This window comes from Alligator mississippiensis, chromosome 1, assembly GCF_030867095.1.
Source record: "Alligator mississippiensis isolate rAllMis1 chromosome 1, rAllMis1, whole genome shotgun sequence".
In the NCBI taxonomy this organism is placed as follows: domain Eukaryota; kingdom Metazoa; phylum Chordata; order Crocodylia; family Alligatoridae; genus Alligator; species Alligator mississippiensis.
Window position 1 is genome coordinate 204551585 of NC_081824.1, and position 14823 is coordinate 204566407.

The following is a 14823-nucleotide window of genomic DNA, read 5'->3' on the forward strand; positions in this document are numbered from 1 at the left end:
TGACTCTGGGAGGGCCGAGTGGCAGTAGAGCAGGAGTGTGTGTATGACTTACTGAGGCTTTGGTCTTTGGTGAAGTGCATTCTAGGAAATTAAATTCTAATTTGAGGTTTTCTTCCCCTAGGGGAGACATCAATTCTTTTTACCTCTGAAAGCTGGTGGGGGGTTTTGGCCACTCAGCATATGTATCAGGAGAAAAAATAGAAGACAATATCTCCCATAAGAGCAAAAAACATCCAGTCACAGCTCCAGTAGCACACTGGAGCCTTCAGGTAATTTTCATGAAGGTCAGCCATCATCATGGGTTTGTTGCAGGTAGGTCTTGCTTGACCAGTCTCATTTCCTTTTATGACCAGGTGACCTATCACCTGGACAAGGGAGAGGAGATTGGCATTGTATATCTTGACTTCAAAAAAGCCTTTGATCTGGTATCCAATGATCACCTCTTGGCAAAACTAGCCAGCTGTGGCCTTGAGTCCACCACGATCCACTGGCTGGGGAATTGGCTCTGTGGTCGGACCCAGAGGGTGATGGTTGATGGAAGTCAATTGTCGTGGTGCCCTGTGACCACTGGGGTCCCCCAAGGCTCTGTTCTTGGGCCTATATTGTTCAACTTCTTCATTAATGATGTGGACATTGGAGTCAGAAGCGGACTGGCCAAGGTCACGAATGATAACAAACTTTGGGGTAAAGCATCCATGCCTGAGGACAGGAGGGCAATCCAGGATGACCTTGACAGGCTCAGAAAATGGGCAGATGAGAACCTGATGGTGTTTAACACCGAAAAATGCAAGGTTCTCCACCTTGGGAAGAAAAACCTGCAGCATCCATATAAACTTGGCAGTGCTACACTGGCTAGCACTATGGATGAAAGGGACTTGGGGGTCATGATTGACCACAAAATGAACATGAGCCTTCAATGTGATGTTGTGGCTAGTAAAGTGAGCAAAACACTGGCTTGCATCCATAGATGCTTCTCAAGCATATCCCGGGACGTTATTTTCCCATTCTATTCAGCTTTGGTGAGGCCACAGCTAGAGTACTGCATCCAGTTTTGGGGTCCACAATTCAAAAAGGATGTGGAGAAGCTTGAGAGAGTCCAGAGGAGAGCCACGCGCATGATCAGAGGTCAGGAAAACAGACCTTACGATGACAGGCTGAGAGCCATGGGACTCTTCAGCCTGGAAAAGCGCAGGCTCAGGGGCAATCTGATGGCCACCTATAAGTTTATCAGGGGTGTTCACCAGGATCTGGGGGAATGGTTGTTCACCAGAGCCCCCCAAGGGATGACAAGGTCTAACGGTTATAAACTCCTCCAAGACCATTTCAAGCTGGACATAAGGAAGAATTTCTTTACTGTCTATGCCCCCAAGGTCTGGAATAGCCTGTCATCAGAGGTGGTTCAAGCAGCTACTCTGAACACCTTCAAGAGAAAATTGGATGTTTATCTTGCTGGGATCCTGTGACCCCAGCTTACTTCCTGCCCCTGGGGCAGGGGGCTGGACTCGATGACCTTCTGAGGTCTCTTCCAGCCCTAATGTCTGTGAAATCTGTGAAATCATTCCTAATCTCCCAATTATTTTTTTCCATTGTCCTTGCTTCATTTGTCTCTTTTGTTTTATCCATTTATGTTAAAAACCCTTTGAGATACTTCAGGACAGGATCTACTTATGTAAGTCTACAAAACACCTACTATACCTTTTGCACTATAAATGAAAAAAGGAAATTTTGTTAAAATAATGTATTCTCATAATACCAAGTCAACACCTTATAAGTTAGAAGGGCCAGATATTGACTTGGCTATTCAGTGTTAATTCAGTCAACTTGTGTGTCCAACCTGAACACTTAATGAGGCTGGAGCCAGCTCAAAAATCCACGATAGTATCATGCAAATAAGGACTTTATCATCATGTATAACTATTAGATGGCAGCCCTTCATACTGCTGTTCTGGTTCACTATTTACTTTCTCTTTTTCAATTATTTTACCAAAGGCCAAATTTAAATCTTGTTGCCTGCATTTGGCATCTATTGCTCAAGTTGCATCAGAGTCCCTGGAGTCATCCTCCCTTCTCTGGCTGCTGCTTCCTGTCCCCGGGGTAGAGCAATACACCAGCACAAGGGCTTGATGGTGAGACTGTCTTGTGGGCTGCAAATGAGGGGCATGGGGTAGGTTCACAGGCACATAGTGCAGTGGTGGGCGGAGGGTGGAGTGCAAAATTAATGTTAAAAATATCAATATCACCTAAACCTATCAATGTTTATTTTGGTGTTGCCATAATGATGCATAACTCTGACAGATTGAAGTAAGATTTTGGCAAAGCAGTATAGATGAATAAATTAATCTTTAGGATATAAACCTCACTAATTTTAGCCTCATTTACACAATTAAGTCAAGCAAATTCAACATTATAATCAGGGCTATACAGCTGATCTTATTTATGTTTTTTAGAAAATATTTTCTATTTGAAATCATCTGGGTTTTTTGTTTTGCAGTTGACCTTTTAATCAAAATGTGCACAATCACTATTTTCCTTCCTATGTTCATTCACTGATTGCATTTTCTCATATTTATGTTATCCAAGTGCTGAGTAATCACAGACAGAAAGATGACTCATTAATATGATACACAGCTATTATGCTGTTCAAAGACATGACTCTAACTAAAAAAAGATGTAGGGCTTGCCTTTCACCACTTGCGTAAATTTTGCAGAATAGAGTATCACAGCAAGATCAGAAGCTGTTGTAACATTGGAGTTCTAGAAACAGGATTGGAAGAGCTTTGAACTAAATCTCTCTGTGTTGTTAACAGAAAATAAAACACGTAGAAATACTTGATTTGACTTTTGAACTATTTCAGTTTTCAAAACGAGTGACATTTTTAGAAGATTTAATGAAAACTGACATGATGGCAAGAAAATGCATTAATGGCAATTTCACCATGTCCATCATCCTGGAAGACAGTGTACAGGTTTCCCTCAATTTATGCAGTACATACATTCCTGGAGAACACCACATAAATCAAATTTGCATAAAGTGAACACACTTTATAATGTAAGAAATAGGGATACATTCTCATGTTGGCTGCTCCCAGGGCCACTCCAACATGGGCTGGGGTGAGTGCAGACAAGCGGAGCCCTGGGCAGTGTGGGGCATGGCACTAACCCTAGCTCTGGCTGCAGTGGCCCTGGGAGCTACTAGCACCAGCTGCCTGCAGCCACTGGGCTGTACCATGCTCCAAAGCCCCCAGGGCTCTGCTGTCCTCACTCACCCTAGCTCCTGCTGCAGCTGTCCCAGGAGCAGGCAATGTCAGCTCCCTGTAGCCGTTGGGCTGCACCTTGCCCTCGTGCAGGCAGCTGGTGCTAGCTGCTCCCAGGACTGCTCTATCATGGGCTGTGGTGAGTACAGACAAGTAGAGCTCCGGGTGGTGCAGGGTGCAGCACTCACTGCAGCCCCAGCTGCAGCAGCCCCGGGAGCTGCCAGCACCAGTTGCCTGCACCAAGGCATGGTGCAGCGCAGTAGCTACAGGGAGCTGGCATCCCCCACTCTTGGGACAGTGCAGCTGGAGCTGGGGTGAGTGGAGACAGATAGAGCCCCAGGGCATTTAGGGCACAGTACAGCCCAGTGGCTGCAGGCAGCTATTCCGGCAGCTCCTGGGGCCACTGCAGCCAGGGCTGGGGTGGTGCCACGCCCTGCACTGCCAGGGTCTCCACTTGTCCCTGGCCATGTGGGAGTGGCCCCAGGAGCAGCTGACACTAGCTACCTGCTCAGTGGGTGCATCTACACATGTGCATTTACTGTGCAGTAACCTGAATTACTGCACAGTATGGGTGCATGTCTACACATGCACACCTGTACTGTAGAATAAATATGGCACATTGAGGCAATATGGGTGTAAGTTTGATACCTAAATTATGCAAGTATTGCATTTACATCTGATTATTTACTGTTAGCCACATCTGGACGCATTACTGCACGGTAACCCAGGGGACCTTTCTGCTGGGTCTGCCCAGCCACTAGGGGGCCAGCCCCAGGGCTCCTGCCTGGCCCCTTCTCCTGCTGCTGGGCTGGGCTGGGCTGGGCTGGGCTGGGCTGCTCTGTGGCAGCTCCTAACTGCAGGGTAAAGAAGCCTGAAGCCACTTTGTTCTGTGGTGCACACACTTCAGGAGCCTCCAGAAGCCTGTGCTCACTACTGGAGCCTGAGCAGGCCCCATGTGCCCCCATGGACAGCCCGCAGGCTGTGTCTGCCAGGTCTGCCCCACTCCAGAGCTGCTGCCTGGCCACAGGTGAGTGTTGCAAAGGGCTGCAGTTTGCTGCACCCCTTGCCCAGCTCTGTGATCCCTCAAGGGCTGCTGGTCCTGCTGGCTGTGCAGCCAGGGCCAGCACCAGCTCCCTACTGCAGCTCACTAGGGCTGTGTGAAATTTCACCAGCTGTTTCATTTTGACACTGTTTCAACTCATTTTGAGCTCAAAACAGTAACATCAAAATGAAACAAAAGGCTTCGAAACAGCCTCGAAATAAAATGAGAGTAGTTGAAATGTTTCAAAAGTTTTGAATCTGGGCTTGCTTGCGGCTAAAGAGAAACTAAGGAGAGGGAGAGGGAAGAAGGGGGAAGGACTGCTCTGATACTGACATGTGTAGCTTCCCAGTGACTCTGATCCTTCTCTGAAGTCACTTCCAATCCCAGTGCTCTGGGGAAGGGATGAAAAAGCAGCATAAAAAGCATTTCTTGAAATGAGCTTTCTCTGTGCCTTTACACTTACAAGTGACACAAGTTTTGCTCTGAACAGTTTGAGATGGATTTTTCCAGAAACCCCTGCACCTATCTCCTTGAAACTTGTCAGGCTTCATGGCCTCAGAAGGGGCTATTATGCCTGCAGTTTTCACCCTGCTGTGTCTTAACACATACACATGACACGAGTTTTGCTTTCAAGACTTTGAGGTGCAGTCTCCCAGAAACCCAGGCTGTACCTATCTCCTTAAAACACGGCAGGCTTCATGGCCGCAGAAGGGGCTACCATCCATGCACGTTTCATCCAAATCAGGCAAGAAATGACAAAGTTATAGGCTGTTTTGTGCTTCCCCATTATAACCTATGGGTGAAACGTCAAAATGGCAAAACGGTTTCGACTAAATGAAATGGAACAGTGGTTTTGAAACAAAAGAAAATGCAAAATGAAACACCGTTCTATCAAAATGGTGAAATGGAAGTCTAAACAAAATGGTGCTGTTTCACACAGCCCTACTGCTCACCCCCATTTCTCTCTCTTTGCAGGACTGTGGTGAAGCACCATGGCCGTGAGGCTGTGACTTTCTGGCCATGCCCCTGTTGGCAGTGCTGCTGTCAGCCCTCCAGGACTGACCACACAGGACCAGCTGCACAGGGGCACAATCTGCCTGCATGGGGAGGATGTCCACCACTTCCCCCATGTCCAGCCCCATCCCTGCCCACATGCGCACACGGATCTGCAGCCCTGGGCATGCAAACCGGATGCACTAGGAGGTGCACGCCCTGGTGGCACTGGCAGGTAGGGATGATGTCCTGAGGCAGTTTGCCCATGGTGGGAGCTTGAACATCCACATTGATGAGGCCCTAGTGGCTGGGATGTAGGCACAGAACCACTCCCAGTCAGTGTGGCTGTGTCATGTGAAGGCCAAGGCCCCGTGGGGCCAGTGGGTGGCCATAACCAGCCACAATTGCTAGTCCGAGGGTTTCCCCTAGCATTATACCCTTCATATGGGAACTGAACTGCATTTTGGTGCCCCAGGAGGCCATGCCCACACCCCACTCTGACACCTCTGGTGACTCATCACTGGGGAAGGAGACCTCAAGCCTCCAGTGCCCTGCTCTGCACTCATCCTTGGCTGCTGTGCCCACTGGCAATCTGGGAAGCCCTGACCAGTGGCCCATGAGGAACAGCCAGCAACACCACCACCAACCACCAGAAGAACCAGCTCCTCCCCAGGGACAGCCCCTCCTCCTTGCCCCACCCAGTACCACTCCCCTGCCCCTGGATTCCCACCCACAGAACATGGGGAAGCAGGACACAGGTCATAAATTTATTGAGCAGGCCATGTCCCCACAACTGGGTGGGCACAGGCCTCCCACATGCTGATGAACACATTGAACCTGGTGCCAATCTCCAGGGCATAGTGGCTGTGGCACCCCTCCACCTGTACAAACAGCTCATTATGCGCTGCCTGAAGCATGTGCAGCAAGGGCATACTCAGGGTGTAGCAGCAGCATGGCAGAGGGTGGCCCTGGGGTGCCTCCCCAGAAAGAACACCTGTGGGAAGGGCAGGGGTGCAGCCAGCCCCTCACCCCCATTGTCCAGAAGCTCTGCATGCCCTGAGCCTGGGCACCAGGGGCTGGACAGGTGTGGACCACAAAGGTGGACCTGCAGGGGCCAAGGGGGGGGGGGGTGGGCGGAGGCTGGGGATGTGCCAGCGGGGGCTGGGGATGTGCCAGCAAGTATTGCCAGCACCCTGGCCTGGCCAGCTTTGGAAAGGAGACAGAGGAGTCAGATGGCCTGCGGCCAGCAAGGTTCCCTCTAAGGTGCATGAATGCACGGCCGCGCACAACTAAAAGTCTGGTGGTGCACAGCCTTTTCAAGGTCACACACCAGGAGAGGAGCTGAAGATAAGCTCTGAGGGGAGGTGGGGGTTGAAGCCTGGTGTGGGCTCCACCGGGTCCAGGGAACTGCTCCGCTCCTCCACTTCACCTTAGGGAGTGAGGAGGCACATGGCATCAGGGCCGGGGAGTGTAGCACTTCCCCAGAGCCAATGGAGCCTGCACCAGCCCCTTGCCCCAGTCTCCATCTCTGCCTTACTACACCTCAGGGAGGAGCTGCTGCCTGCCCCAAGTGAGGTTCCACCAGTTCTGGGATAATGATCCCCAGTCCCAACTCCATGTGCCTCCTCACTGCCTGAGGTGATGCGGGGGAGCGTAGCAGTGTCCCAGAGCTGGCGGAGCCTCACTCAGGGCAGGCAGCAGCTCCTCCCCGAGGTGTGGCAAGGCAGGGATGGAGGCTGGCATGGGCTCCACTGATTCTGGGGAACTGCTCCACTCCCTGGCCCTGATGCCATAGGGGAAGCAGTGGAGCAGAGCAGTTCACCTGAGCTGGTGGAGCCCACAGCAGCCCCCAGCTCCAGCCTCTGGCCCTGGCCCCAGCCTCCAGCCCCCAGCTCCAGACTCCAGCCCCCAGCTCCAGCCTCTGGGTCCCCTCCCCCAGCCTCTCAACTCCATCCCCCAGCCCCCAGACCCCAAGGCCCCAGCCATCAGCCCCCTTCAGTAAGTGTCCCATGCCTGACCGAGGCGGTGTGCTCATGGACTGACGTGGTGTGCTCATGGACCGAGGCGGCACACTCACAGACCACTACTCCTTAGAGGGAACATTGGCCACCAGCCCCCAGGGAGCAAGCAGGGATGGCAGCATTCACCTGGGTTCAGGTCTGCCTGGCTAGCTTACAATGTTTCCTGGGCACCCACATGCTGCTGCCCTCTAATCTGAGGCCAGGAAGTACAGGGCACCTGGAGAAGAATATTTTCTCTCAAATATTGAAAATGTTCACACAAGACTTCTGTCTCTTGCCTTTATAGGGCCAACATCTGGACATGGGGAAGAGGCTGCAGGGGCACACAGGACCACCAGCACTAAGTGACTGCCACCCACCACTGGAGCCACCTGGAGTCACCAGCAACACCATTGCTATGTTCAGGACTGGACCTACCTGCTCCAGTGGCTGGTAGTGCCTGTGGAGGGTGGGGTGGTGAACCAATGGATGTGGCAGGTGGGGAACCTCACCCGAGACGCTGCCCAGGAGGAGGTGCAGTTACGGGCATACACAAAGCATGGGGCTGAGCTGGTGGCCCTGCTGAAGCAACAGATCACCACCCAGGGCTACCCAGCAGAGGCTATGCCCATGTCCCCTGGCACCTGGCCCCCTGCCTCAGCTCCACGTGGCCTCTGGGTCCTGCCTGCAACCCCACAGCAGGCCCCTAGCAAAGCTGTTGAGGAATTGGTGCAGTGCCTGCTGGCCACAGGTTTCCCCAGGATCTGCTGTGGCCTCTGGACCCATGGCAGCACTTCCTGTGGCTGGGGTGCTGGCCACCTGCCACCAGACTCGCCACCCTGGGTGGCCTCACCACTAAGCCCCTCCCAGGTAGACTCAGGAATGGAGGTAGACACTTGAACTGTGTTTGAAGCTTGGTAAATGGATTTTTTTATTGTTGGTGGGTGGGGAGAGTGATGGAGGAGCACTGTGTCTGTGGGAGGAGGGCAGAATGGGCTGTGTTTGTTGAGGGGGAGGTGGGAGAGATTGGGGGGTTGTTTTGTTAATAAAGTTTGATTTACCTATCCGTGTGTCCTGGTGCTTGGGGAGGGCAGCGATTCAGGGGTGTGTAGGCAGTATGGCAGGTGAGCTGGAGTGGGGAGTGCAGGAGGAGGGGTTTGGCCAGAGCCTCCCACAGCCAGTGACCTGGGCCTAGCTGGCAGGTTCATGGCTTTCCTGGGGCCTGGGTGGTGGGGAGCATGGTGGGGCCAGCAGGGCCAGCACCATGGTAAGCAGCAGCGCAGGCCGCTGATAGACAGGGGCATGGGTGGTGCACAGCAGCAGGGAGGGAGTTGCCATGTTCTTGTCCTGTGCTAGGCACATAGCTACTGGGCAGGGGAGGGACTGGGCAGGGCTGTGAGGGTGGGGATGAGCCATGGCTGCCACATGCTGGCAGCTGCTTCTAGCCTCAACATGGCTGCCAAGTGCTGGCAGCCATGTGGCCAGAGGCTGGAGCTTTTTGCAGTGGCCACAGCGGCACATGGCAGGCAGCTCTGACGTGGGACTAAATCTAGTCCCTGGTTGCCTGTACATGTAGATGCTGGTCTATTCCTACTTACTGCACAATAACCTACGGCACAGTGAATTTAAACTGGTGTAAATGTATGTGTAGATGTTTCCAGTCAGATTAGCAGGCAGAAGAGTCCTTATCACATTGGAATGATATATTTATTATTTATTATGTCCTTTGCTGAGTGTGTGCTCCACTTCTACTCCACCCACCACCCTTCCACACATGCTTACTCTATTGGAATAACAGATCTGAAAACAAGGAAAGGTAACACATGCCTAAGTGATATGCTCTACTGTCTATGCTGTTGTAGATTTGATGTAGATTAAGTGTATAAATAAAGTCTATGCTGAAGAAGATATTATCCTTTCTGATACCTCAGAGTCAACCTCTTTATACATAGGAAGTGTGAGCAAGAGAGAAATGTCATGAAAATGCTTCCTACCCAGTAAAGAACAGAATGCGTGGGAAGCTGAAGGCTAGAACCAGAGCAAAATAGGCTCCCCAGACATGAACCTGGGGACTTAAAAAAGCACAGATAAATTGCAGGAGATAATATATTAGATTCCTCTTCCACCACCTCAGTCTGATGCTTATTCCACTCTCAGCACTAATATGAAATTCATGGTGGACATGGATCATCTGAGCAAGGAACTGATGGGGCACAGTGACTGAGTCAGCTCCAAGCATGCTCTAGTCTTCAGCCATGCTTAAAAAACTATTTGTTTCCTGTGTTAGTTATTGCAATGAATCTGTGTCAGGAAAATGTGATATGTCCTCCAGATACTTGAGCATCTTCTCAAACCAAGTATAACACCCCCCTCTTCCCCATCTATTTTTATATCTAGAGCAAGTAGCTATCCAATTCATGTGACACACCAGATGAAGCTAACAGGACAAGCACAAAACAATATTCATAATTTATGAAAAATATATATACTGAATAATGTTGACCTAAGTCATCTATCACATAAAAGGGCACCCCCCTCCCCCGCCAAAGCTTCTCCATGGGTAATTTTGAAACACACAGAAGGTCTAAATCCATTCAGTCTTTTGGGTGGGGAGTCTTCACGGTTTGATGACCTCAGAAAAAAGGTGTACTGCATTTTCTGAACTATCTTCAGTAGCTCGAATCAGCAAGACTATCCAGTGAAAGAAAGATTTTGACTAACATTAGTTAAATAGGGGGGAATAAATGCAGAAAATCACCTATACAAAACTGTTTAACAGTTTGTTCCGAGAAGGCCTTCCAAAGATTGGATTGGAAAGATACATGGGTCTATCATAACTAGATAGTAACTGAAGCATCCTAGGCAATATTATCCCACTCTTATTAAATATACGTGGGGAAAATTGATAGAGGAACTCAATTATGAATGACAGAAAAATGTACTGAAAATTAATCTGAGTAAAATGAAGACCATTGATCACTGTCAACCATTGTAAAAAGAAAAAAACAGCTCAGCATATTTGGAAAGATAATTGAAAAGTAGAACAATAAATCTGCTTTAGCAGCCATTTGGGTTAGATAGAAATCAGACAATGGGAATCAGGTGCAGAAAGAACATGTCTAACCACAAATGGATTTGCAAATATAAAAGTCAACATGAAAAGTATTCCTTCTCTGAACTTGATAAATAATGAAATCTATAGTCAGTGTATGTATCAGGTAACATGTAGCTCAGAGAGGCCATGACACACAAATGATAGCAGGGAAGATATACAATACAATAAAAATAGGTTTTGACAATGAGTAGACAGACCTGAAATAATAATATAATGAAACAAATGGAAAATAGCAGAAGCTCCCTGTAGGAGGATGAGCTGTATTAATGGTTACTAATTACTAAAAGTATAATAGAGAATTAGTAAAGTTATATTATTAGAAGTAATGAATGAACCATGGATATAGAAGACCCAGGATAGAAGTGGTAGGTTTTATAACCTGAATGGGCATTGATTTGCATTCATGGGTGTGAGAGTACCGCTTATAGCCTAATTAATTATTCTAGACCCTCTTTTCTCAGATTGCTCTGTCTGGACTACTTGCGGTATATTCCAACTCTTTCCTGCCACATCTTGATTATTATCTGATGTTATTAGTCGGAAGGTGTTACTTGTTTTCTACTGCAGTAAAACTCCAGCAATCTATGAGGGGGAAGGATCCTCTTGAGTTATCCCTTTTATGGTAACTCTTGTACAGGATACCCAAAGTTGATTGTCATATTGAACTCTCAGTCTTACTTTGTTTAAGTTAACAATTTTCTTTATTTATGAAGACTCAGTTTTACATCCATAATCAACTTGCTGTTTGAAAGACTGTCATTGCTTCACTACATCAATTAGGTCTTAATATGAACTTAAACAGAATCCAACTTGGGTATAATTTTAATTTAACAGCTACAATGCCCACATAGCACTCATATTCAGTCCCATTTAAAACACACGGTGTTTTATTTATTTATTTATTTTATTTCTCCATCTCTGGGCATGGTCTCCCTTCCCTGAGAACTCACAGTATCACAGTCTTGTGAAGGTCATCGTCTCCCAGTGTCTCTTCTCTAATATAAAACCCAATTGGCTCACAACCAAGTCCGATAAATAAACAACAACAAGACCCGCTGTCCCAGTATCACCACTGACAGCCGCGTTCCTCCCCTTCCTTCCTCTCTCATTTTTAGGATTACGTTTCAAGGATTTTCTTCACCGACAGTTCCCAGCTTAATTAGCTCTACTCAAGTTCTTCTCTTCAAACTGGTCCTCCAGGGGTCTTTTTGTCCCCATCCTCTTCCCGAACTTTCTGCTCTCTGATGTCTTCTGGCATCCATTTCTCCTGTGCCCTGCCCCTCCCCTCTTGGGGTCGCTGTATCTTTACAGAGAAGCTGCTCCAGAAGCACCACTGTCTTCCTGTTCTCGCATCCCTCCCCACTTCAGACTCCTTCCCTGTGGTGAGTGTTTTATTTATTGCCCATGTTTCTTCACAATGGGTTACAGAGAATTTGAGGATGATAATTTTGGGTGAGCATAAAAATCTATCTAAGACTTATTTATATCTCTTAGAGGTGAAAAGTGAAGAGTTATTGCTAAAATAATTTTACTCATTTGTTAACTTGGCTGAAATATAAAGGAAAAGATCAAGGTTCGCTTCTCCTGCCTAACTGAAACACCAGAGGGTATATTTCTTGGTTTTGAAGAGTGTTGAAAGGAAAATATGTCAATATGTCTATCAACAGCACTTCACTGCTGTTTACCTCTATTTTACACGAAAAGGCTATAAACTAACTTCTATTACTGTATACTATTTCCAGCAAAGATGCTGAATTACAAAGCCGGATAATACATTTTTTTTTAAATTAATGCTAAAGTGTTTTTTAGTGTAAATTAATGCCATTTCAAGTGCTTTTTCCTCTGATAAATAACTTCAGTTTACACCCAAAAATACTTAGGGGCTGCTAAGATACGTTACATTTGCTATAGTCCAGAAAAAGGTGATGCAGGTGGTGACAATTAAGGCTGTCTCATCATCATCTAGTGTGGGAAGAAGTCTTTATGCTAATCAGAGAGGACAGAAAACACAGATTTGCAAATATAAAAGTCCCCTACCCCTGGTCAGAGAGCCAGGGCCAGGAGCTCCCTGCTGCTGGGGCAGGGAGGCATTGTCCCCACCCCTCCAGCAGGCAGTCCCCCAGGGCCAGGAAACAGCTGTCTCCTGGCATGATGCTCCCTGCCAGCCCCTGGGCTAGCACCCAAGGGGAGCCTAGAGCTCTCCCGTCTTGTGGTGGCAGAGATCCATTGCAGGGATGCAGGAAACTTGGTGCATAGAGCCGCAAATCTGCTCCCTAATTCCCCCATGTTTAGATGCCTGCCCAAAAACACTTACTCCAGAGTATTTTACACCAGAGTAAACCTAGACCAGACCAAATGCGTGTGTAAATACACCCTCTTTGTATGTGTCTTCATTTTGAGTAAGCTGTGCAGCACCTGAAAACTCTTCACAATTATTTCTTCTATCCACCACCATCAGCTCTGTCATCCTCAGGTCCAGCTTCAGCTAGTTTTAATCTACAGTATCTTTATTATTAGTGATGGTACATAAAAGACAAAGAGCTCCAATTAACTTTTGGAACACAGGAAAATCATTTAATAATTGTGTTTGGGAAAATAGATCACAATGTAGTTTGTATAGTATACCTATGATTTCTCTACTGATAATTTTCTTGCACCTCTGATTTTGGTCCTTTATCCCAAACTTTGGCCCCAGCACCTTGAAGGATATTAGATATCCTTCATCCTCCAACTTGCTAGATGCAATCACCTGGATATGTAATTACTCCAGGTTAAATTAAATGCTTGCTAACTATTTAAAGTTATATTCTGACCAAGGCCAGCCCTAAATCATCTTACTTAAATCTACTTACATATGGGAGCAACATTTTCCCTAGAGAAAAATCTTATAAATGGTTCTTCATCTTTCAAAAAAATTAATAAACCAAAACTGAACAAACAAGTGTGGAGCTCTTGAGTTTATTTGTGTAAATATTTATACAAAATGTTGGGTGCACATTTAACGCTCCTTCACAATTCTTGTGAAGGGTCACAAGTTTGAATAAAGTTGGTTTAAGGAAAGATTAGTTTTACATGGATTTGCTGGCAGTGATTGAAATTTATCCTTTAGATTCCACATCCACTGTGAAGCATAGGTTTTGATTGCAAAAACTTGGGGCATTTATACACATAATTTTTGGTTCCACGATGCACTGGAGATTTGCAACCAGAGATCTATCACTTCAGAGCTGACGCACACTGCACTGTGTCACGTGCAGTTGTATAAGTGGCGAAGTGTATGTCAGCATGCAGAAAATGGTGGTGATGAGCTTTTGAATTAAAGCACCTTCCATGTGTTTTACTTCAGAAGTGCACAGCCACCATTTTCCTAGTACTGGTGAACATTTTGCCACTTATACAACTGAAGTGTCTCAGCGCTGGGCACTTTCCAAAATACCCGGCACTGTGGCACTTGCATGTGCAAAACTGCACTGAGATGATTTTTAGTTTAATTCTAACTTTGCCAAACTTTTAATACAGGTGTCCTAATAATCACCTTGGGAGAATCACATTAATTATCTTAGCTTTTTTGTCATATTTAGTTAGTTCAACACCTTCATATGATTTGTCCTCTTCTCTTAGTTTAGGGAGAAAAAGGTTACTAAGTTGATAACAAGTTTCTATCTTCTGAAAAGTAGGGTTTTTGTTTATGTCCAAAAATAGGGTGAAATTAGACTGGTTTCCATCCCAGCCTAAAACCATATTGACTCAGAAATAAAACTATATTTCAAGAGGTTCAGTCACCAATAGGAGTGACTGTATTATAAGAAAAAGGCTGCACCTGGAGAGACCTGTAGATGATCTGATAGAAATTGGCCTTGATGATTAATTTGAGACAATAGCTAGTAATCCAATCATTTTAAATAAGAGGACTCCTTATGACATTTTTTTCTAATAGTTATTTTTTGGGAAAGGTTGAAAAAGAATAATAATGTATTTCAAAATGTGTTGGCAATCATTTTAGGATGGATGGCTCCACTCTGCATGAGTGATTAAGCAAGGAGTTATATAGGATATTTCCCAAAATGAAGGCCACTAAAAAAGACAATGCTACACCCAGCCAACAGGCAGTAACTGCATAATAATATCTAGCTCTTCCATATATCACAAAACACTGTATACAGCAAGACTCAGAATCCCCATTTTAAAGATACACCAAAAAAAACATTAAATGACTTGCTTACTATCACCCAGCAGGCCAGAGACAGGAAAACAAGTTAGATCTAATTCTCAATCCAGTCTCTTTCCACTTAGTAAGATGGTTTGCCTTCCATATATAATCCATAAGGCATAAATATCAAAATGCTCTTACAGGGATGTTTTAGAGTATTTTCAAACATTTTACTAGAACCATTTTTCATATCCTTCTATCAGTACAGA